This window comes from Opisthocomus hoazin, chromosome 1 (genome assembly GCF_030867145.1).
Source record: "Opisthocomus hoazin isolate bOpiHoa1 chromosome 1, bOpiHoa1.hap1, whole genome shotgun sequence".
Classification (NCBI taxonomy): Eukaryota; Metazoa; Chordata; class Aves; order Opisthocomiformes; family Opisthocomidae; genus Opisthocomus; species Opisthocomus hoazin.
Genome location: NC_134414.1, coordinates 89,861,120 through 89,885,832, shown reverse-complemented (window position 1 = coordinate 89,885,832; position 24,713 = coordinate 89,861,120).

The window sequence follows — 24,713 nt, the reverse complement described above, 5'->3', positions numbered from 1 at the left end:
AATGGTCCTTCCATAACTTCACATCTTAAAAAAAATGCAAAAAAACTCCACAATCCTTGTGCCTATCTTTTAAATACATCTTATGACTTAGGATGTTGGTATTTCATATTGGCATTTTAACAGAAACAGAAAGGAATAAGGTGGCAAAGTGTAAAACAGCAACACATCAAATTTTTTTTTTTCCTCATAACAGAGGAACAGTGACACGTAGAATGCATCTGTGTGGAGCAGGAACAGAGCACAAGGAAAAGCCGGTCATGCAGCATCCAATTCTTGATCGCCATGAGGGGAGCTGCCCCAAACTGTCAGTCTTGGACCACGCTGCTGCTGCTTTGCTGTACCGAGATGACGCCATGGCGTGGGAGAGGTGGGGGCAGCAGGCAGAGAGGGATGTGGCGATGCGCGGGTACCAGAAACCCCGCAGCGCAAGTCGGTATCTTGGAAGAGCTTGTGCCCAGCGTGACGTGCCAATGTTTCTTATCCAGCTGTGGAGTTTGCCTTGTCAGCCACTTCCTGGTGGGAGGGAAGGGCCTTGAAAGGGCCCCTGCATCTGCAGGGCAGGGCAAGGAGGCTCTGGCAGAGACAAGCAGGGAGAAGAACAAGTGGGCAGTGGATCCTTGCAGGGCCCCCATGTAAAAAACCACTGATTCCCTCGTGAGATGGTATGAGTGCGGGCCGTACTGACAGTGAGGTACGTTTTCTCTTAAAACGCTCTTCTCTTAAATGATGTTTTGCTGTAAGGAAGCTGTTCAGTCACCAATTATGACTTCTCTTGCATCTGTAGAAAACAAAATTACCAAATGGGAGCCAAAATCAGATTCACCAAGATAACTGTATTTTACCCCAGGGAATGGCACCCTCAAGCCGACTCACAGAGCAGCAGAATCAAGCAATGCTGTTAGAGAATGCAAATGCAGTAGCTGAGAGGCAAAGACCAATGGGGTGGACCAGAGACGAGGAAGCATCAAAAGTGATCACCTGGTGATTACAACAATTAGGTTTGGGGATATGAAGCAACCCTACATTCGGATTATTTCCTTTGTAATCACAGTTGCCTTTTGGTGACAGAAGACGGGCAAACCACAGTGTCCAGGATCGTCTTGCTGCACAGAGTCCCAGGGGGACACGTCTGCGGCTGGCTGTCCATGCACAAGACATAAAGCGGGCACAAGAAGAACTTCTCCTCATCGCCTGCAACTTCCCCTTGGGAAACTGCACATCAGTTTTATTCCCCCTGACCAAATGACCACAGCAGCACAAAGTTACCAGCTCAAAATGGAAACCTGAGCAGTTGTCAGGGCAACTCTGGCAAGGCAAGGATTGGCCTTCCCAAGCTGCTCCATCTTAAGGTATTGCTTGAGCCTCCAAGACTGAGCAGCCAGAGCAATGGGGAGGAATGTACAACCCCTTTCGTCCAATGCAGGAGAGTGTTGTGTCGGGCACCTCTGCAGCACATTACTCGCTGTCACTTCATACTGGATCCTCCTATTCTGAGCCCCAGCTTAGGTCTCTACATTAGCTATACATTAAAAATGTCCTCCCCTTTCCTCCCTCCCTTTTCAACCAGCCTGTGAAAGAGCCGCTGTTGGGGTTTAAGTGCCTGTAATGTCACATTGCCAAGCCTCTAAGGACTGCCAAATTTCTCAGCAGAAAGCTAGGATGTGACATGGTATTTGGAATGATTAAGTTGCCTTTATACACCACAAAGGGCACAAATGCCGTTACGAACACTAATGATGTCATGCATTTACAAATCATCTTTTAAAACAATACTCATGAAAGAGAATGCTAAAAAATCTACTTCAAAATGTATGAAAATGAGTCCAACTGAAAGTGTTGTGGGCAGATACAGTCTACGAAACCACTTAGAAGCTAAGTCCCTCTTAGGTCCATCAACACCAGACGGGTTTAAGCAGAACAGTCATTTATCTTGGTTTTTACAGCCTTGGCACTCCGTTTTCACTGCCGCTGTCCGGTGTGTCCACAGCCCTTACTGGGAAACACTAACACTCCGCATCAGATGGAAAGCATAATTTTTTTTTTCTTTCAGGACCTAATTATTTTGTTTAACTTTATGTTAGGTGTGGAATTTACTCTTAAAATTACACAGGAATATCACATAAAGTTCAGATCGTAATAACTAGAGCTGAGGAAAGGAAAGCATAAGCAAGCATCCACAAGTCTGTCATTCTGCTGATACAAAGAGCTCTCTCTCAGTGACATTAAAGTGCAGGGAACTGATGCTTTTGAAGCTTTCAAAGTACAGAAGTCAGTCTGTGCTCCTAAACATCACCGCATTCAAGGAACGCAGGTTTTCTCACTAGTGCACCAAAGGTGCTCACCAGCCTGCAGATATGTTGATCTTGAGTATCCCATTAATAAATCCCTTTATGAATAAATCACCCAGAATGAATCTTGAGCTAGCAGGAGAATGAGAAAAATGATCTAGCTCTTTCCAGTGCCAAATTCATAGAAGACCGAGACAGTGTGTCTTCCTACATACTGATAATAAACGTAAATTTCCGCTGCAGTTTTCTCTCTGGGATCAAGGCATGCCATTTGTAAGTAAAATAAGGATTCCCACTAAAATGGATAGGACTATTTTCAGAGTTTTCTTTTTAAATGAAAAAATCATTAAGAGTTTGTTAAAAAACACCAACCATTAAGAATTTGTTAAAAGAACATTGAGTAGTAACGTGACCACGTCCGGTGAGATTCTAATGAAATGGTTTCTGCTCTATGAACCTTATTTACTGCAGTGAAAGTAGAGAGGGTTAAAGCAATCTAGGAAGACAATCAATATTTCATTTCCTTGGAGCTAAGTAACAGCCAAGATAAACACTTCTGATGAAGATGTTTGTAGGACTGGTGCTTTTCAGTTTTACAAGTACATCCTGATGAATCCTCCAAAAGTCCCATGGGAATGGTTAAATTTATTCTTATCATTTTATAGGTAGCAGCACTGAAACACAGGCAGAAAGGTTGACAGTTCAAATGTGAGTATCTTAAATTAGGACTTAATCCATCTTTTGATGTCTAAACAAAGGTCTGGACAGAAGTTCACTGGAAGCCAGCAAAGTTTTCAGTGAGTATTTAATTGGGTCCAAAAATACTTTCATGTTGGTCATATAGCAAACGGGGCATGCAAAATTCATGAACTTTTTAAGAAAATGGTCTGAGTCCTTGTGGAAATGCTGGGTCTAGAATTCAGATGTTTCTGGCTTTGTTCCCTGTTTCACTTTTCTGGCATAGACAACAGCTCAGTCACTTTTATTCTAAACAGCTACAAGAATACGCAACAAGGCCCAAACTGGTTTTAGAAGTGAATGATATGCATAATGTTAATTGCAAATTATAGTAAGTTTGGCCAGAAATATTTATGTATTTATTTGTTATTCAACCAGTTCTAAATGATCTGCATGAAGGGAAGGTCTACAGAGTATTGAAAACTGGAAAATTATTCTTCAAGACATATTTGCAGAAAAAAGTGCTGTGTTATTTAAACGCTTGAATCCTGACTACAAGGTTCTGCTGCATCACCTGGTAAATTTGATCCCATTTCTACCAAACAGTGGAATTTAATTACGAAGACTTCTGAGTATATCATACATAATGATATACTCACAGATGTTAAGTCCATCGACAGCTTTCTCTGAAAATTAACAACACATAGCAACGTACCCAGGGGAAAACAGCAGGCTCACCAGTTTCCTGATGTTTATATGAGTTTTTCTGAGACAAAAAAGGTTTTTCTAAGATGTTAAACAGTAAAACAAATTTATTCAGGCCTGTGTAAATAATAATAGGTTATAGTCTCAGATGTTGCACATATCATTGATAGTATTTTCTGACGGTTGATAAGCTCTTTACTATATAATCTTCAGTAAAAATGCTGAAAAAGGTAATTAAAATGCCATCAAATAATGAGCTTTATGGTTTGCTTTATTGTTTAATATTAAAATGTATGTAAACTGACAATCTCGAAAATCCTTTCTGAGATAGATAGATTTGAAAAAAGCATGGCTCCAGCATAAATGCAAATATATTAAAACAGCTGAAGTGCTCATTCTTCTGCATTGTGATATGCATATTGGAGTTCAGAGATTGACTCTTGCAATAGTTTAATTCTGCTGCTAAGGATATTTTACAATCTGCATTTTAGAATAGTACCACCATCTCATACTAAAAGATCTCTTCTGGTACAAGTACAGGAAGTAAAACAAGCCATTTTATCAAAACCTACCTCACTACAGTTTTAGCACCTCAAGAAAGCCTTTGCAAATGGTTTGGATGAGTGTACTCTTCACCGGAGAAAGAACTGGCTGAATGGCCAAGCGCAGAGAGTTGTGGTGAATGGAGTGGAATCCAGCTGGTGGCTGGTCACGAGTGGTGTTCCCCAGGGCTCAGTTTTGGGGCCCCTCTTGTTGAACTTCTTTATCAATGATCTGGATGACGGGATTGAGTGCTCCCTCAGTAAGTTTGCAGATGACATCAAGCTGGGCAGGAGTGTCGATCCGCTTGAGGGTAGGAAGGCTCTGCAGAGGGATCTGGACAGGCTGGATCGATGGGCCAAGGCCAGCTGTATGAGTTTCAACAAGGCCAAGTGTTGGGTCCTGCACTTGGGTCACAACAACCCCATGCAGTGCTGCAGGCTTGGGGAAGAGTGGCTGGAAAGGTGCCTGGTGGAAAAGGACCTGGGTGTATTGGTCAACAGCCGGCTGAACATGAGCCAGCAGTGTGCTCAGGTGGCCGAGAAGGCAAACAGCATCCTGGCTTGTATCAGGAATAGTGTGGCCAGCAGGACTAGGGAGGTGATCATGCTCCTGTGCTCAGCACTGGTGAGGCCGCACCTGGAGTACTGTGTTTAGTTTTGGGCCCCTTACCACAGCACAGACATTGAGTTGCTGGATCATGTCCAGAGAAGGGCAACGAAGCTGGTGAAGGGCCTGCAGAACAAGTCTTCTGAGAAGCGGCAGAGGGAGCTAGAGTTGTTTAGTCTGGAGAAGAGGAGGCTGGGGGGGGGACTTATTTCTCTCTACACTACCTGAAAGGAGGTTGTAGTGAGGCGGGTGTTGTTCTCTTCTCCCAACTAACCAGTGATAGGACGAGAGGCAATGGCCTCAAGTTGCATCAGGGGAGGTTTAGATTGGATATGAGGAAAAATTTCTTTACTGAAAGAGTGGTCAGGCATTGGAACAGGCTGCCCAGGGAGGTGGTTGAGTCACCATCCCTAGAGGTGTTCAAAAAAACGTGTAGATGTGGCGCTTCGGGATATGGTTTAGCAGGCATGGTGTTTGTCGGTGGATAGTTGGACTTGATGATCTTAGAGGTCTTTTCCAACCTATGATTCCATGATTCAAATAAAACCACATGAAATGTGTTGCAAATAAAGATGTACCCTTCAATCCCAGAAAAGAAAAATCTCATCAATGATGTTATGAACCCCGTAGAATCACAATGGCATGGAGAATATGAACTGAAAAATGACATAATTCAAGCACTAGCAAGAGTTTTAAAACAATCAAACAAACAGAAGTATTTTCCCCAAACCATGAATCATTAAACTGGACAATTTAATGTTGAAGGTAATTTTGAAGCCCAAAAACTTGAGTGAAGTCCAAAACAACTCAGACGCAGAAGGAAAAAATCTGCCATCAGCAGCTCAGCATGAAGGTACAGCCAGAACCTGTGCTTCAGGAGGATCATGAACTGCTGTGAGGCTGGGAGATAATATCAGGGAAATGTTGCCCCAGTGATAAAATTTAGGCCTTTTTTCTGTTGCAGACCACTATACAAATGAGGCTAGAAAGACCATTGGTTTGACTCAACAGTGTGGCACATTCTTGCTCTTCAGTAAAAGGTACACCGCTGTTAAGTGGATTAAGTCCAGATCACAGGCTAGCTATTTTGAGCAGTTCACTCCTGATCTGTTTTCTTGCTAACAGTTTCAGAAGACATGCCTTCTCTGTTATAAATGGCACTTGCAGAGGTATTTTGTTCAGACAACAGAGGTAAACGAATGCATATACAACAACGCATTCCAAGGAACAGTTCAGTTAAGGGTAGGAGGTTAAATAGGAGGTCAAACTATCCAAACTGGCCACCTCCACAGCCTTCAGGATGGGCAAAGACAAGCCTTTCTATATTCAGTAGAGTTTTGGTGGGTTTCATGGGTGCACAGGCTGTGTGCTGAGGTGAATGACAACCTGGAGGAACTGGATGGGCTGCTTATGAACTCTCAGTCACGTTTTCCATTTGAGGTCAAAGGTTACGGCATCATTTAGATGAAGTAGAAACTGATCAGCCTGAGCAGCAACCACCTATGCTGTTTCAGATCAAGGGACAGAATTGGCTGAATTCAATAACCATAATAACAACAGCAACAGATTAAAGCTTTGCTTGTGGTTTGGTTCATCTGTCTGCCTCTCCCCCTGGTTGGCAGCTGTGGCATGACACCTCCCAAAGGTAAGTGCTGTGGTACCAGGAGCAAACAGCCAGTCAGTGGAGTTCAGTTGCATACGACAGTGTAAACGCCTAATTCACTGCAGTTAAAACAGCTGAGAACTTTCTTAAAACACGCTTTTTTCTGTGTAATCTTATCCATGTTGGACCAGAGATACCAACAGGGCATGTAAAGGAAAGTTTCCAAAGTGACAATGGGATGTTCCAGATCACTATTGTGGCTCCAAAATGGGCATTGTGCAGAAGGACAGTAAAAAGACATCGGATAGCCCTTTAATTTATGAAACTGTCTGAAGTCTGACTGGAAGAGTGACTGACTGCTCCAGAAACTCTCTGGGAAGATAGTATTTCAAGTGGATCCACTGCTGACTTACTGCCAGGTATGGCAATATTTAGGACAGAAAGAAATTATTGTACGTATGTAACGGGTACCTCAGAGACTGTTTGGCTGATCTTTCCTGTTTTTTCCTGTCCCTGCAAATGTATCACAGTGCAAAGGGCAACGGGAGTGGCTGTGGTGACTGACTGAAAAGGCCTCGTGAAAATTTTAGGTCCAACAACAGTAACCTCCTCCAGAAGTATATGACAGTAATTACTTTAATGCAGTGAAAGGCACAATACAAAGAAGCACACGACAAGGCAAATTACAGTATTTGAAATGTAAATTAGGCACTAGACCAATAGATGTGTAATTAGCCAATCAAAAAATATCACAAGTGGATTTTCATGCTCATTGTTTTTGTCCACCTGCTGTGGCTTAAACATCCCCTGTATCTCAAAGTGGTGGTGGGGGTGACACTTGTTAATCTATTCTTGTATTGGAAATTTCTGTGGGTACCTGTATCTATTAAGAATTTCTCACCCTCTTGCAATAGGTACAGTCTTGTACTGGGGCAGTCACTGTCCCCTTTCCCTTTTCTGCAAAGTGACAATGCTTGCAGTGATTGAGTTTGGAGCTACCCCTAGAGCTGAGGTAAATCTTTCCAAAAGGTTATGGACTGCATCCTGAGCTGTCAAATCAACTCACCAGCAACTGCACCAGTTCAATTTAGTTTCTCTGACAGCCTTTTCTAGGAGAAAGGCATTGTTGCAAGGAACAAGATTTCCTTTTAGCACTCTGGAAGAAGCCACCTACATAACCCAGAAACCAGGAGGACCAGTTACTGCACAAAAATTAGGCTTGCAAATCAGGACAAGTTCTCAAGATACTTGAAATGTATATTTTTGTAAAGGCTTGTATATGTAATATCCTGTAAATCCACTTAAATCCAAAACACTTTTTTTTATGTTATCTCTTTTGTCAGGTTTGAGGTCATCCAAGAAGCACATCTGTTCATTTAAGTCTTTCTTGTAGTTCGTAACTCAGCTGGAATTCTCCAGGTGCTCTAAATTCCAAATAAGAACAGGTACCAAGTGCTTTGAGTGTCTGGCCCAGAATGCTTTTATGCTTTTTAGTTTTTAATGAATTATGAGAATGAAAGATTGGACTGAGGTTGTGGAGGTCTATCGTCTTGGGAATTTTTTTTTTAAAGGTAGTACAAAGTAAAGGAAAGATCATGTATTCATGTATATGTCTCATAGGTTAAGATTGAGAACTGCTGAAATATCATCTCAATTAGTATCACTCAGTACCAGGCACATCCTTATACAGTTTGTGATTTTTAATATGGTATGTGAACTTATAATACCATGCTGGTAGAATTCAGTTCACAAACACCATAAGAGCACCCACAAAATAGAATGGTGAGAAAATTATAAACGAAAATTTGCAAAAAATAAATGCAAAGATGGAATTCTCATCTTCTGGGCTCTGATTACATGCTTACTTAGGAAAAGATGGCCAAACACTATTGCAACCCATAAACAAGTTTAAGTCAGCCTTTAGCTGAAGCGCTGGCCTATAAAAGCCGTTTTGAAGCTGCTTAGTCCACGACCATGAGCAAGGGTGAAAGGGTATCTTAACTGTTAAACCTAATGTATTCTTTAAAACTATATTTAAAATTATTAACAGCTTCAAAATTCTGAGAAATGTAAGCTAATGAGCATTTATCCTTGAAAAACTTTACTCTGAAGGCAAATTTGTTGATGGCACAAAGAATTTTCACTATGTGTTTTTAATAATACGATATATCATATATTATAAATCTAATTTAAAGGTATCTTAATGTATTCTTTAGTTCCTTCTTGTAAAATTTTAATAAGAAAGCACAGAACTACTTAATTCCCTGAAAGTGCATAAAAACAAGTTCAGACATCAAAATGCAGAAGGTAAACTGCCAGTTTCCAAGCCTTCACCCAAAGCAAGTCCAAAACTCTTTTTTTTCCTGAGGCCTAAACACTTTACTTGTTCTTTTCTCATTACCTTCCCTTCCCTGGGCAAATATCATATTTCAGCCTCTCTTGGAAGGAGATGTTCCAGGAACACGGGACAGAAGCTCCTCAAGTAGGCCTGAGATCAGCATCTGCTGGTACCTTTCTGCCGCTACTGATCGTACCGGGGTCAGGCAACGACCATCCACTTGCCTTCATATCAAGTATTAGGATGATAAGACCAAACATGTCTGTTTTTCACCCTTCTCTGTCCTTGCTATACTCTATTTCTATGTAATTTTCTCCTTATCTGATTCGAAATTATTATTGAATGTAACAGGCTTGTCATTCCTGCAGAAGTGGTATGTTGGCAGGGTACTCTAGTACACACTTGGCAAATGTAGTTAGCTTTCTGACTGCTGTCCATAGAAATATATTGTTGTAGGAGTCATTTTGATTCATTGCTGACAACATAAAAATGTCCTATGTCTATAATGTGCTGCAGAAGATTTTTTGTTATGGGTAGTTTTGAAATGAACAGCGAAAATGCATCAATTGACACAGACTCATGGCAAAATCTTCATCATTTGCTTCCAGTTGTTGAGATAAATTAATAACAGGTACAGACCTTATCCATTAAGCCCTCAGCCTACAAACACTGATGTAATACACAAATAATCCAGTGGAAGATTATGTGACTACTTCCACATTCACAAGGACTCTCGGGACAGGGGCCCAGAGACGGAGCAAGGAAACGAACACTATTTCTTCACCTCTTCTTGCTCAGTACACCTCCCCAAGGCCAGGTCTTCTTGCCTAGTTCATGCCAAAAACTCCACGTATTTGGAAAACTAACAGGGCTCAGCAAACGCAGATTTCCCCTTGCTGCATGTGTATTCAAATAATTTCGGCAATCGCTGCAGTGCTGAGACTTCACTGGATAGCACCATTTCGCTGTCTTAACTTACCCTTCCCCACAAGCTACTGCATAACCCGTCTTTTGAACTCTGTCCTTTACTTAAGAATATAAGCAGAAATACTTGTAACCCATCCGTGCTTTCTCAGCTAAACCATACTGTTGAAAGCAGTGTCAAGAGCTATTTATGTTGTTGAAACCTAAAGAGCCATCAGACCCGTCTTTTTCTCAACAAGCATGAAAAAGGTCCCTGTCCTAAAATAGCTTACAGTCAATATTAGGTATTAGAGGCAAAAACTGATTACAATTAACTCTGAAGGCAGTGCTAGGTAGTTGTGGTACTACCATATGAACATCCTAATTCAGTGATAAGCTTTAATTACATACATATCTTCTAACTAACAGACACTTTATGAAAAGTATACACGGTTGTTTTGATGTAACTAAGGTACCCAAGTGGTCCTGGTGCATGCAATTACAGAATCTGTGATTCTGTGATTCTGTAGTTCGTTTTCTCAGAACATCCTGATACTCATATAAAACAATTTGTTTGAAAGGGGTCTTGTTTCATTGCTTTATAATTCTTCCAGTTGGTAATATTCTCCTTTACTTATACCATGGAAAAGTACAAACACTTCTGAGCCATACTTCCAGCCCCTATTACAGTATGTTTCCTAGTGTCAGTAATTAGTACCTCTGAGATATTCCATTTTCATTTTTCTAGCTTAGTATTTTACAGACTTACTTAAAATTTTGTTTCAAAATTGTAGTGCATTTGTTCATGAATAATAAATGATATAGACAGAAGAACAAGAAAGTATATTTAAAGCATTATTATAAGATGCCGTCAAATTTTTTAACGTTTAATTTTTTTGAGACACTTTGAATTTTCTTCTCTAAGTCACAGTGCTTTCATTCACTGCTAGTAAGTGAATACTTTAAAGGCAGAAATATTTTTAAAGGCATCAGGTGTAAAACAGTCAAAATGTTGTAATGCTAAGGGCCAGTAAGTTCACTCATGGAAACACAGAACCATAGAATCATAGGTTGGAAAAGACCTCTAAGATCATCAAGTCCAACCATCCACCCAACAACATCATGCCTACTAAACCATATCCCGAAGTGCCACATCTACACTTTTTTTGGACACCTCCAGGGATGGTGACTCAACCACCTCCCTGGGCAGCCTGTTCCAATGCCTGACCACTCTTTCAGTAAAGAAATTTTTCCTAAAATCTAATCAGAACCTCCCCTGATGCAACTTGAGGCCATTGCCTCTCGTCCTATCACTGGTTAGTTGGGAGAAGAGAACAACACCCACTTCACTACAAATGCCTTTCAGGTAGTTGTAGAGGGAAATAAGGTCACCCCTCAGACTCCTCTTCTCCAGACTAAACAACCCCAGCTCCCTTTGCCACTCCTCCTAAGACTTGTGCTCCAGACCCCTCACCAGCCTCATTGCCCTTCTCTGGACATGATCCAGCAACTCAATGTCTGTGCTGTGGTAAGGGGCCCAAAACTAAACACAGTACTCCAGGTGCGGTCTCACCAGTGCCAAGTACAGGGGCACGATCACCCCCCTGCTCCTGCTGGCCACATTATTCCTGATACAAGCCAGGATGCCGTTGGCCTTCTTGGCCACCTGGGCACACTGAACACATGTTCAGCTGGCTGTTGACCAACACCCCAAGGTCCTTTTCCTCCAGGCAGCTTTCCAGCCACTCTTCCCCAAGCCTGTTGTGTTGCGTGGGGTTGTTGTGACCCAAGTACAGGACCCAGCATTTGGCCTTGTTGAAACTCTTACAATTGGCCTCAGTTTAGCGATCCAATCTGTCCAGATTCCTCTGCAGAGCCTTCCTACCCTTGAGCAGATTGACGCTCCTGCCCAGCTTGGTGTCAACTGCAAACTTACTGAGGGAGCACTCAATCCCCTCATCCAGATCCTTGATAAAGATGTTAAACAAGACCGGACCCAAAACTGAGCCCTGGGGAACATCACTTGTGACCGGCCACCAGCTGGATTCAACTCCATTCACCACCACTCTCAGGGCTCAGACAGTCAGTCATTTTTTTACCCAGTGAAGTGCACACCCATCCAAACCATGGGCATCCAGTTTCTCCAAGAGGATGCTGTGGGGAACAGTGTCAAAGGCCTTACGAAAGTCCAGGTAGATGACATCCACAGCCTTTCCCTCATCCACTAGGCGGGTCACCTGGTCATAGAAGGAGATCAGGTTGGTCAAGCAGGACCTGCCTTTCGTGAACGCATGCTGGCTGGGCCTGATCCCCTGGTGGTCCTTCACATGTCTGGTGAGCGCACTCAGGATGAATCGCTCCATAATCTTCCCCGGCACCGAGGTCAGGCTGACAGTCCTGTAGTTCCCAGGATCCTCCTTCTGGTCCTTCTTGTAGATGGGTGTCACACTGGCGATCCTCCAGTCATCTGGGACCTCCCCTGTTAGCCAGGACTGCTGACAGATGATGGAGGGTGGCTTGACCAGCTCCTCTGCCAGCTTCCTCAGTGCTCTTGGGTGGATCCCATCTGGCCCCATGGACTTGAGTGTCCAGGTGGTGTATCAGGTCATTAACTGCTTCCTCCTGGATTATGGGGGTTTATTCTTCTCTCTGTCCCTGTCTTCCAGCTCTTGGGGCTGAGTACCCTGGGAATAACTGGTCTGACTATTAAAGACTGAGGCAAAGAAGGCATTAAGTACCTCAGCCTTTTTCCCATCCTTGTTGGCAATGTTCCCCCCCACCATCCAAGAAGGGATGGAGACTCTCTGTGTCTTCTCCTTGGCTCTCTTTTTGTTGTTAATGTATTTGTAAAAACATTTTTTGTTGTCCCTTACAACAGTGGCGAGACTGAGTTCTAGCTGGGCTTTTGCTGTTCTAATTTTCTCTCTGCATGACCTAATGAGATCCTTGTAATCTTTTTCAGTCATCTGCCCTGTCATCCATAGGTGGTAGACCCTCCTTTTTTTCCTGAGTCCCAGCAAAAGCTCCCTGTTCAGCCAGGCTGGTCATCTTCCCCACCAGTTCATCTTGTGGCACATGTGGAAAGTCTGCTCCTGTGTCTTTAAGACTTTCTCCTTGAAGAATGTCCAGCCTTCCTGGACCCTTTTGCCCATCAGGACTCTCTCCCAAGCGTCCTAAACAGGCTAAAGTCTGCCCTCTGCAAGTCCATGGTAGTGGTTTTGCTGACACCTCCCCCCTCCTTACTTTACCAAGAATGGAAACGGTACTCAAATTCAAGAGAAAATATCTTGAATTGTGAGTTTTATCAAGGGTTTCAAGTGAGGCAGGAAAGAATTGGACATACTGAGTGGATAAAGACTCAAGAAATCATTTCCAGTCAATTCTATTTGTAATAGGAGTAAAACTTCCTCTCCCTTTGAATAAAGCTGGATAGAGCATTAAAAGTGGTGGCAAGGGAAATGCACATTCAGCAGTGCTACCAGGCTGCTACTGAAGCAGCTTTATTTTAAATTCCCTAAACCAGCAGAAAGGTGACTATGGTTTCAAAGATATTCAGTAAAGAAGTACTGAGGCACAAGTTTGATAAGAACCACAGAAAAAAGCATCAGAGAATTTAAAATAAAATGAATGGTAAATTTATGCATAAATACACTGAAGAAAATTATTTTCCTCTGTGGATGTATTTATTGAATATGATCTTCAGTTCTTTATATTACCTTTTTGAGGTTTTTTTTTTCAGTGACTGTCTAAAGTAATAGAAGCTTTCAGTCTCTGAAACCATGAAAAAAATCAAGCATTAAAACTTAATGCACTGAATACAAATCTTTCTCACTAAAGGAGTGAGGCAAAAAAAACCACTTTAATTATTCACAGATTTAATATATTGAACATTCAGGACTCCATCTTCATGTAATTAAAATGCAGGAGGACTTAGAGTGGAGCTCATTTAGAAAAACCCCTACAGAGGGCATGAAGAAGGAGGCTGGCTGGAAGAGAAAAGCAAGATATTTTAAGGAGAAAGTCAAACACTTGTTGACTCAGAGGTCCACAAATACCCTCAAAGAGCCTTGATTAAGGAGGCATAAGATATCAACACATTTTTATAAAGTGTATTTTATCTTAGTGCTTTGTATATAAGCTCCCTGACACATCACCAGCACTCTGAGGTTAGTCTTCAGTAACGTGCTTTTTGTACAAACCACTTCTGTCAAGCTCTCTGCATTGTGTTTAACCTTGAACCATGCATAAGAAAGCCGTGTATCCAGCATAGTGCCTCGAGCAGCTCGGTCTCAGATGAACCTGGATTTCAAATTCAGTTTACCGAGGACTAAAAGTTTCATTTTATGGTCCTCTGACTCTCATCAGTTGAAATCAATACTTAGATAAATGAGAAATTATTTTCCTGCAGGACTATTTTCCTGAGACTAGAATGGTTAAAGTTTCTTCACCTAAAAAAACCCCATTAAGTGCCTTATGAGCCAGTGGCAGATTTAGCGGGCACATTTGCCTCAGTGTCATATCACATGGCTGTGACATCTGAAAGAACAATGTTAACCAAAACGGTTAGTGAGCAAAAAGGTTAGTGGTGACAGTACTACATATTCCACTATAGCTTTTCTCTACACTCTGCTTGTTTTTTCAAGAAAGCATTTAAATAGGCTAGTGCTCAGTATGGAAAGAAAGGACAGCCTTGTGATTAAGACATTTTATTTGCTTTTCAATTTGAGTCCTGTTCCTGCCTTTTTCTTGCATCCTACTGCCTCACTTTATTTGCCTGTTATTCATTTTTCTCTTCTATAAAGCAGAGAGAGTCAAACCTTGTTTTTTCCTATTTAGGCTGGGTGTTTTCAAAGCAGAAGTATGAATTGGAGGCTGATAGGGACCTTTTCTTCTGAAAAGTGCTACAGAATCTCAACTGCTGAAAAGTGAAGTTTTCCTGTTCAGCCGTTCCCTAGCTCCACAGCTTTTGGGACTAATTATTATTTCTTTTGTTAATCACATTTTAAAATTTTGTCATTCAAGGATTTGAAGTAAACTACACACCAGCTTTAGTTTTAAGTGTCATGCTCTGTATTTGCTGCACAAGGCCAGCAGAGAAAACACTTGAGAAAAACCTCAATGGATTTACTCAGGTTCAGGAGAAGCAGGAGATCTTGGCAGCAGGCTGAAGATAGCTGGATAAGACGCAGTGCGGCAAGAGAAAATGCTTTGAGCTGTTGAAGAAAGTTGTTAGCATTAGGGCTGGAAAAGACAGGACAGTAGTGACATTCTGAAGGACCTCCCACCACAGGAATGACTTACTACTTCAGAAATTAGCCCCAAGGCATTCCTGAGAGGCAGGAATTTGCCTGTAACACCACCATGGAGCTGCTGAGGGAGGATACTACATCCACTCTCGCACAGCAGAGGTGAGTTCACAGATTCCTCAGAGCCCAGGTAGTTTACGAGTTATCATTCACCAGCAGAGCAGGTCTAATCTGTGATGCTGAAAAGGTCTCCTGTGAGCCTAAGAAGAGTGTCAGCTATTTGTAGCTTATATTAATTTCTGTTGCAGGCAACACCCACCTAAAACCGAGTAATGGCATGCTTTCCCCACTCAGAATCATGTGTGATCCCAGGGCAGACCTGGGGATGACGGTCGCTAGGCTTACCCCATCCAGGGATGGTGGTCGCTAAGCTGGGGTCCTAGAGGAAGCATGCCTGGACTGGTGCAAGGCTGTGATCAGTTAGTTAAATTTGCCTTCCAGAAAGCTGGCATCTGTGTATCGATGCTCTTCTGGATTTCTTTTGCAGCAGTCAGCACTTCACACTAAGGTATTCACTACAGTCTGCTTTTCCTGGACAAAGTAGCAAAAAAAGTTACAAAGGAAAACTGTGTCACCACCCCTGGTCTGCTTGCTCTCTTGGAGCATCACATGGACATATCGACTTTCTACGGTTTTGTCAGTATCTGCACCTGACCCGTAAGTTGAAATGGTAAGAAGACATTGACTCCATTACCAGTCTAAGCGTGCAGTACAGATTTCTTATCAGCACTGTCATGCAAACAGCACACAGCTCTCCTTTTGCTTCTCCTACAGCAGCACTGGCTCTGGAGGGACTGAGTTCACAGAAGATAATCAGATGGATTGCACAAATAGGCAAAACTGAAGTGATGCTGCTTGCTCAAGGGCTTGTAGTCACCTGGGCATAAAACCTGCCTAGTTTAACAAATGCAAATTAGCACGCCTTGCAGCACCATGTCTTTGAGGGTATGTGCCCAAACACAGTGTGTATTTTTCTATCTACGCTGGCTTCTTGTACCACAAAAGCTCACCCCGCCTGATGCTCACACCACCTAACAAGCGCTGTGCAGAGATCTCCAACCCCACCCCAGCCAGGCAGTTCCCATGGTGCTGCACCGCTCTGTGCGGGCACATTGGACCTTGAGGCAAGAGACCTGGCAATGGCGAGGCAGGCTGGTGTCGCTCAGCCCGGCAGTGCAGTATGGCTATGCTGCTGCTGACACCAGCCGGCTCCGCGCCGAAGCAGTTCAAGTGCCTCTGCACTGCGTTTGCCAGCACTCCGCTTTTCAAGGTTACCTCATTTGGTATTTGAAGAAGTATTTGCAGTTACTTTGTCTTCTGTTACTGTGATGTTCAGTGTGGTATAAAAACCTGTTCAAAAGAGGACCCAAAAACATTGCTTTTCGGCCAAGAGCAGTTTTAAGCATGCAATTCCTGTGAAATGTCTGCAGTGGTTATGTAAAGGCTACGTTCCTTTCTAAAGTTCTTCACACTTCTGTACAAAAAAGCGTTTTTGCCAGCAACTTCTGTTGCCAACTCTACCGCAGGCGGGAACACGACCTTTACAAAAGATAAACACAAGTGGAGCAAGAACTGCCAAGCAGTCCGGTGCTAATACCTCTCTGCGAAAAACAAACTGTAATGCTAATTTACGGTGCTGAATATCAAAAGGAGATGTATCCACACTTAATACTACTCACATGCAGCAATTACTTTCAGATCTTAAAATGGAGCTTTCCCTTCAGCCAAGCTGCTACCTCCCTTCCCTCGCTGTGAGGAAGCTTTGCTGAGGACAGACGAGCTTGTCTTGCAGAAAAGGAGTGCTTTTAGCAAGTGAAGGCTGAGTTTAAATCTCACACCCTCGCACACAGGGACTAATATTTCACTTCAGAGGTGGCCTCGCAACTGGAGTGAGGGCACTGGAAATGTGCCATCAGCGTTAACAGCGTTACTGTGTTTGTCCAGCTTCTTCACACTTGACTATGCTTTAAAGGTGCACAAGTCGGTGGAAGCCATCTTTGCTGCAAACGGTAGGAGCCATCAGTGTATCGGCTTTGGTATAAACAGTCTGGTTTCCTCTGGGTCTGTGGCAGCTAAAAGATCTTTTCTCTATTACCAGCTGCTTAAGAGTCTAATATTTCTCCTTTCTAACACAGAAGTGGACACCGACTTCAGAGGGGAGCATGATGAATTTCACTATCTCTCTGGTTAGTACATTTGTCTTACACTTCCAACCTTCACACCACAGTATGAACAGAGGCTTTAAATCAATTAGTGAATGTTTGTAAAGTTCCTTACAATTTAAAAAGCTAAGTGCAAGCTATTATTACCTTCTTGTTATAATTTTGCTATCATTAATCATTCTTCTTTTTAGGGGGAGGACAGCTGACAACCTCCTTCGAATTTGATTCATTTGGATTAATCAGAACTAGTATGCAAACGTTTCCCAGGGTGAATACGTTAAATACTGCCAAAACCCAATTGCTACATTATGCATATTATTACTCCTTTTTGATGCAGTTAGTTAATGGCACTATGGGGTCTTCTTGGTTATTTCTCTTGGACGAAGACGTGGACTGTAGAGTCAAGTGCCCTAGAAGCAGTATGTGCAGTCCACAGTTTTCCTGCACAAGGCCAGTCCAACAGAAGGTGGCTATTTCTTCACTCACAGCTACAAACCGCTTCATACAAGGCTCAGCACAAAAAACTCTTGGTGCACTTTTCCTGTGCAGTGCTGCCCATGCTGTTTCACAGCAGGCCCAGTGTTTCTTGATGTCTTTCCCCACTTTCTGCTATTCCTCTTTTCCTCCTCCTTATCAAGATGCCAGGCTATTACGAGCCACTGTCCTCTATCTGCATTTTTGTTGGTTTAAGAGTTTCATTTGCATATATCTAGCTTTCACACTTCATTCTTTTTTTCCCTGGAATTTTGTACTATAGGGGAAAGAGTCATGCAGATCCACATCAAAGCTCCAGGAAGCCTCATCGTAGGTGAGTGTTTATAGTGTGGTCTGAGGATGAATTTTCAAAGAAATTTGTATTCAGAAAAATTGAGGAGGCATGGCACAAGAGCTGGCCAGGATGTAATAACCGTTCACTGTAATTATCTTAATGCCTATGCTCAATTTTCCTAGATGACTGACTCTGAAAAGACTTCCATGAAAGAAATGAAACTGCCTTTTCTGGCAAAGCAGGACACAAACAGGAGCTGAGGGAAAGGTAGGAGTGAGTATTTGGTGTGGGAGAAAAATGGATGTTCTTGCCCTTTTGCAGACTGCATCCAAAAGCCTCCTGTCACCCTGCCAGCTTGTCTGTCATCTGTCACATTTCCAATTTGCCTGTCAGCAAGACAGAAGGAAATTGCTTTGGGTGGAAGTTATTGACTGTGTCTTGAGAAATCTGAATTCAACCCGCAGCTCTGTCCCAGGGTCTCAAGATGATACTGTGATAATCTAGAGACCGCTTCTGTAAAGGCATCCTAGGCTGCCCTCTGCCTGCCCACTCACTGAAGGGAAAGAAAACTTCACCAGCCCTTTTGCTGGTGCTTTTGTCTGCTGTCACTTCAGAGGACGTCGGTACATGCTGTGCTTACAAGTCCTAACAAATGCATCTGAGTCCAGTCTCCATGGGGGACTTGAGATGTTTTTGTACTGCAAATAACTATTTCACAAACTTATGGAAAGTACATATTTTCCCTCCATTTCACATGTGGACTGCAGACAGGGAATCTTTAATTTGTCAGCTTTGGCAGCGTGGTCTGATGGTGCCCAAAATCTTTGATGTGTGCTGCACGTGACCCAACACCCGCAGAGGAAGCACACTCCAACTCTGTGGCAGGACAGCTTTTGTCCTGGGGTGTAGTTGGCCCCAAAGGTGTAAACAGAGATTTAAACCAAAAAGAAAACAAAACATATGAAAGTATTAGTTAAGTCTTAAAAAAAACTACAGTAGGACTCTGCAAATGCTCACGAAGTTCACAGTCCTGAAGCTAAAGCCATGTGGGCCAAGCATGCAGGAGCTCTGTGAGCCAGGACACTTGTCCGTGCAAGGTTGAGCTAAGATGGTGGCAAGCATGAATTTAAATGTTAACTTCAGCCTTTGCAGCACTCAGAACAAAACCTGACATCCACACATAGTTGACTGTGACTGGCAAGAGGCAGGTTTCTTTCTCCATCCACTTTTTCAAAATTAGAAGAAAGTCCTGTTGTTGAACAAGCAGGACAGAGGCACACCAGCATCAGTCTGCCTTGCGCTACATTTGACTTGGTGCTACTAAACAGCATGCAGGATATACTTGTGTCAATGCATGTCGTTCCTGAGCATCTTCCCTTCACACCTCCCACCTCCACTTCTTCATACTCAAAATAATAACTTTCTGATTCACTGTTATTATATCCCAATCTCCTGAAATCATATTGGCAGACCAGACTGATCTGTCTGTATATTTTCCTTAGGCTCTGAAAACTTTGTTTCATAACACATGAAAGAAAATATTGAAGAGCTCTGGAAACACCTTTCTTTTTTTTTTTTTTTTGCTTTCAGTTATGACATTCTCATTCCAGTGGCTTTCCTGACTGCAGATGGTGCTTACTGAATGTGCAGAAGCATGATATGTAATTTTAAAGTAAAATAGCATCTTTAAAGATCTACCTTCTGTTGATTTAGACAGAAGAGGCAACTTTGAGACCTCCCAGCTCCTTGGTGGAAATTGTTAACGGTATCCGAGTGACAAGGTATTGCCATGCAAATCGCTGGATTCCAGGCCTGGTGAAAGCTGAGGCTATGGAGGTGGAGAAGACTCCGCCAGGAGGGGAAAGGAGCATTTTAACATCTTCTTCTTTGTCTTTTGTGAACTGCCTGTGCTCTTGCTGGAGACAGCTGATGCAGCCCACCTTTGATATAAGCACTGACCATGGTTCCAGTCTAATTACAGTGTGGTAGGTTGTGTCTATATATTTTTATAGCACTTGCCAGAATGGTATCAAAATATTTCATGGGCAAATTAGGTCTGTAATGATTCCTGGTGGACATCAAGACCTTTTGATGCTTTGCTAGAGAAACAAGCATTAATTGGATCAATTGTTCTTTCTTTTCCTTTTTGCTGTATTAACCTACAGCAATACTTCTGCCTTAGTAAAGAGGATGGTTATGCAAAGTGCTTTGAAAAGAAAGCTAAACCAGAGCCTGGTAATATCCTCTGAAAGTTTAGTTTGTAGTTCTGTAATTCAGACTCCTTGTGCTGGGCTCTGGGAACTGTCCTGGTAAAGCCATGAATGATGCTGAGACCAGTAATTGTCGGGGCGATCGGCTAAGTCCTGCCCCGAGGGTCGTGAACCTGGAGAAGCGGCGGAAGAATGCAGCCGACTCAATGTGAGTGATAAGCAAGCTTCGTTTATTACAGTTTGGTTACACAATTTATAGAGTGATTAATTAGCTACTACATATTGCAAAGTTAGAGCTCATTATTGGCTAGCCAGCTAAATGTCAACTCCGCCCATACTCCCTCATTCTTCTCCAGCTGCAACCTGTTTTTCACATTCTTGCTAACCGCAGAGTTGATTTGTTAAATTCCTTGTTCTGTCAAGGACACCGTGTGCTAAGCTTAAAATGGATTTTCTACAACAAGCAATTCGGTCGAGCCTTGCCATCCCCCCACACTTCCCCCTTTTTCTTTTTAAATTGCGATAGGGCTCCTAATAGATGAGAATTTGTTAAAAATACACAAAGGTCAATAGGGAGGTCGGGGTCACGACGGTGAACGAAACGTGAGGCAATCTGGTCAGCAATTTGAGAGAGGATACGCTGCTGTTCCGACGTAAATTGCACCAGTGTAGTTGGGTCTGTCCCACGTAGTAATGGTCGAAGGCTGTCCAGCTGTGCGTTGGATATTCCGACGACAGGACGGATCCATTGGATGTCTCCCATCAGCCTTTGGGCGTCATGCAGTGTCTTGATTGACGTGTTGAGTTGCAGTTTTTGTGGGTGGATCTGAGAGTCAGAAATCTTCCAGCCTAGATATAGCCATGGCGCTTTCGTTTGAATTTTTTCCACGGCTATTACTAAACCATTCTCTCTCAGTGTCGTATGTAATAGCTGAACTTGTTCGGCGCTGAACTCCGACTCCTGCGCGAGCAGGATATCATCCATATAATGGTAAACTAACGTGTGTGGCCATAATTTCCTTAAGGGTTGTAGTGCATTGTCCACGTACAACTGGCATAGCGTGGGACTATTCTTCATTCCTTGTGGTAATACTGTCCATTCAAAACGCTGTGCTGGCGCCTCTTTGTTAACAGAGGGCAAAGTAAACGCGAAGCGTTGCATATCTTGCTCGTGTAATGCAATAGTAAAAAAGCAATCTTTTAAGTCCACTATCAACAGTCTCCAATGCTCTGGTAACATAGCGGGGTTAGGTAGTCCTGGCTGCAGCGCTCCCATCGATTGCATTTGAGTGTTAACTGCCCTTAAGTCATGTACTAGCCTAAATTTTCCAGATTTTTTCTTGATCACAAAAATTGGAGTATTCCAAGGGCTTGTCGATAAACGCAGATGCTTTTGGTCTAGTTGTTCTTGCACTATTTGATGAGCGGCCGAGTAATAACGTTTCACATGCTTGTTTATTAATAATCACTGGTCCCTTTACATTGCTTGGTACTCGTTGGGGTCTTTGATCCAATAGGATGACAGTTACTGCCGTTGCCAGATCCATCCCGAGGCTGCCGGCTGTTGCTGGTTGCAACTTGTCGCTGACGTCGTGGTGGGCGTTGGTAAGCTGGGAGCTTCTTGTTGCACTGCTGGAGCTGCTACTTGTGTCGGGGCGCGGCGACTCGACGCGCTCATCCGACCGTTTCCCGACTTGAGGCATATCTCGGTATTGTGATTGTTCGTACGGCAGTTCTCACACCACACCCTCGTGGCTTGACAATTTCGCCTCATATGTCCTTCTCGCCCACATCGGTAACATTTAAAGCTTCGTGGCGGCTTCGGTCGTGCCTCCGCAGCATTAACTCGAAGGGGTTGCAGAGCAGCGAACACTTGCTGTTGGAATTGCTGTTGGGCTGTGAAGGCCTGTTGTTGGGCTTGAAGGATATCGCTTCCTAACTGTTTCATAGCCTCGACCAACATAGCTTGTGGTCCTACCGGTACCCTACTCATTCTATCCAACATCAGTTCTACTGTGGCATCAGCGGGTAAAGAACTTATGATGTTTCTAGTTTGAGTATTCGAATTCTGAATAACACACTGCCTCAGCAAAGCTGCCCTCATCCACTCCGGTACATCTGACTGTTCTATGGCACTAGTGAGGCGATCAATAAAGCGAGCAAAAGTTTCCTCCCTTCCTTGCTTAATGCCCATATAGGACGGCGAGGGCTGTGCGGTTTTAACGTGTTCAAGAGCAGCCCTAGCCGTACGCATAGCCTCCAAGCACCGCTGCGGCCCCATCTGCAGTTGTGCCCTGATAGTGACAAAAGGACCTGCCCCCATCAGTTGTTCTACTGTTACGCCTCGCAGCGGATCGCCCTGCTCCCGCGGCGTTTGAGCGGACGCTTCACAATATCGCTGCCAATGGGCCTGCCACAACAATAACTGCGACTGAGTCATAATCATTCGCATGATAACCTTAATATCCTCAGGACAAAGCACAGCACCCCCCCATATATAATTCAACATCTGCTTAGAGGGCTCGCCGTGCAAACCTGATTCATTCACCGTGTTCCGTAACTGTGACAACAATTTCCAGCCTAACGGAGCATGATTACCATGATAATCCCCATGCGCATCTTCTTCAAACGCTACCGGAAAGGCCAAGGGGAGAAATTCCCCTGCCTCAGACGCTTCGTCTGCCACCTTCCTCCAATTAATACCCATCGGTCTCCTACAGGTCCCACTATCCTTTCCCGTTTCTTTATTCCCTTGCTCCCCCTTTCCTTGCTCCATCCCTTGCTGCTCCACCTTCCGCCCTATCCCTAACTCCTTTTCTTCCTCAGCCTCTTGATTGTTACTAGACCCTTCCATCGTCACCTTCACTTTTTCCCAGCACGGAGGCTCCGGGACCTTACTTGTACTAAATAATAAGGCATTGTCTCCAGGGGGTGCCATGGTTCCACTAGAAAACAAGGAACATCCCGCCTCCGGCGGGGGGGCTGACGGCTCTACCTTTTCCAACTTCTGAGTAACAACGGCCGCAAGGTTTTTCTTAACTTTATACCTCTTAATGCAATTGATAACCTCCCGCCACGGCTTCATTAACTTTTTACCTATCTTGTCATCATCAATCACCATATCCCATAACACGTCTCCAAAATCCCTCCACTCCTTCTCCTCAAATAACGAATCTGGAGTCTTAAAAAACCCCTTGAGCTTACCGGTTGCCACTAGTCCCGCTAGCTGTTTAATACAACCAAGCTCTACTCCCCGCTTTTCTAAAAAGCGCTGTAATAACTCTAGGGCTACTTCCTTATCCATACCTTTAACAATAAGCCTTTATCCTTTAACAACAATTAAAAACATATACCTGCCGAAGCGATATCCTTGCAGCCCTTAACCTGTAGCCCTTGCGGTGGCGAGCGTACGCAAAATCACGTAGTCAGGCTCCTAAGTCGACACACCACAGCGCAGTGTTCGGTCGCTTCTGCCCCCTGGTCGCTGCTCCCAGTGCCCCGCTCCTTGCCGCTGCTCCAGGTCCCTGTTCGGGCGCCAAATGTCGGGGCGATCGGCTAAGTCCTGCCCCGAGGGTCGTGAACCTGGAGAAGCGGCGGAAGAATGCAGCCAACTCAATGTGAGTGATAAGCAAGCTTCGTTTATTACAGTTTGGTTACACAATTTATAGAGTGATTAATTAGCTACTACATATTGCAAAGTTAGAGCTCATTATTGGCTAGCCAGCTAAATGTCAACTCCGCCCATACTCCCTCATTCTTCTCCAGCTGCAACCTGTTTTTCACATTCTTGCTAACCGCAGAGTTGATTTGTTAAATTCCTTGTTCTGTCAAGGACACCGTGTGCTAAGCTTAAAATGGATTTTCTACAACAAGCAATTCGGTCGAGCCTTGCCATCCCCCCACAAGTAATATCCCTTTACCCAGAGCAGTGACCAACAGTCTAGGAAACTGGGACTAAAATTTTGAAATGACTGAGAAAACGGATGAAAAAAATTGAGCCCAAGGATAATGTAGTAATAGCAGACCATGCCCCCAAGAAGGTAAACTGCTGCGTTCTCCATTATAGTGCAATAATCACCTATGGTTGAAGTTGTTGCCTGTGTATGTAGTAATCTTACTATGTACCATCTTATTTTCTTAGTATGAAAGGAATTTTGGCATTGAAGGCCATTGAACAAAAGCCTTGTTGGGGTACACAGTGGAAAGAGAGATTTACACTTGATGTGGACAGTGTTTGTTTTTTTTCTAGTTAGTGGATAGGGCAGTAAGCTTTGTGACATTAATTTGTTAGAGCTGGCACATGTTTTGACTAAGTGGAAAGAAAAGTTGCTTTAATTCTTATAATGGGTAAGACATTTAATGAGACAAGTTGTTTTCATTTGAAAATATTTGATATATGTGTAAGATATGCTATTATGAGGTAAATGCAAATGAAATTAAACCAAAACAACACAGGACACTAAGTTTATTGCTGGGTGATATATATCACCTCTAGCTAATTAATAAACATGTAAATTAGGCAGGCTGAGGATAAAGAATGTGCCAAAGCATCACTTTTTGGAATGATTCCTCAAGACTATGTCATCATGATTACCATTTGTT